A 1,365-nucleotide genomic window follows, 5' to 3' on the forward strand; every position below is an offset into this window, starting at 1 on the left:
CACAGTGCTGTACATTAAATAGGGGTTGCAAACGACAGATAGTGACACGGGAGGAGGAGAGGACCCTGCCCCGAAGAGCTTACAATCCAGAAAACTAGAATACAATATCATCCTTATTACTTTTATACCGGTCTGATAAACATGATGTAATGGTTTATAGAGAAAAAAAAATACCCAAATGTGAATAAATCACTATACAGCTGTGGGCGCTGTCAGCCCTTTGGAGCAGTCACATGACCAGCTATACTGCCTTTATTTAAAGGAAAGCGCCCCTAATCCTATATCAGTGTATTGTGCTAAGGTGAGTGCAATGGTGGTATTTTTGTATGGACAGCCCAGATATTTAGGTACTCACTCATAGTACACTTCCACCCACTGCTCTCTTCTTATTCCAGTTATCAGGTGTATAAAACCCTATGGGGATCGTCCTAGCAGTTATGGAGGTGTCAGTGTGCTATGTAAAGGCTAGGGGTGTGCAAAAACACCAATTTTTCTGCTGAATATTTGTCATCCTTATCCATATATCTGAGGTAAGGATCTCTAAAGGGGAAGTATATTGTATTTTAGTAAATTAATATTTCAAGTTTATCACTGCAGTGAATTTATTGTTTGCAGGGTAATTTTTGATGTGCCTTGGACAACATTTTAACACTTACACTTATAGAGATTTGTAGATTGGCCACTAGAGTGCTACAATGACTTACAATACATTTTATTAACTGCTATCGGCCATTTAGGGATTGCATGGTTTTTAGAAAGTCACCTAGCCCAATCTCTTGTAATGTTAGAAGAAGCAGCAATACACAAGCATTGTGTAGCACTATAAAGCAGGAAGCCAAGCCTGCCTATGGAATTATACCATATGGGTGCTTCCATGCACACACATAATTACAACCTATATGTTTATACATATGGATATAATTGCATACATTATGGAAAATCATTTTAATCTAAATAGAATTGATAAGACTATATATTTTCTTAATCACTTTAATATAAAAATCAGTGATGATGTGCAGAGTATAGTAACCCTAAAAAGGATTTTATATTACAGTAGTCATCCAAATAAAAGCTTTATTCTAATTGTTGGTTGTATTTGCCAATCGATTATGCAATAAAAATCTAATAATGGGGAGTTAAGTTCAATGCTGGAAGAAGGGACTGGAAACACAATTCTGTGCAGGTTTAAAAGAGCAAACCAGTATGTGAAGCCAGCTGCCATTGTATCTCCTCCATCCTGATTAAATTGCCAGGTGATCTGATCCTACAATACACATCCCAGGGGGATTGTCACCTCCTGCAAATCAGCTATTACAGGAAAAGTCCAATAACAGTAAAAGCAGCTCCACTGTATTTGTGTCTGTA

The sequence above is a fragment of the Pyxicephalus adspersus genome, chromosome 7 (assembly GCF_032062135.1).
Source record: "Pyxicephalus adspersus chromosome 7, UCB_Pads_2.0, whole genome shotgun sequence".
In the NCBI taxonomy this organism is placed as follows: domain Eukaryota; kingdom Metazoa; phylum Chordata; class Amphibia; order Anura; family Pyxicephalidae; genus Pyxicephalus; species Pyxicephalus adspersus.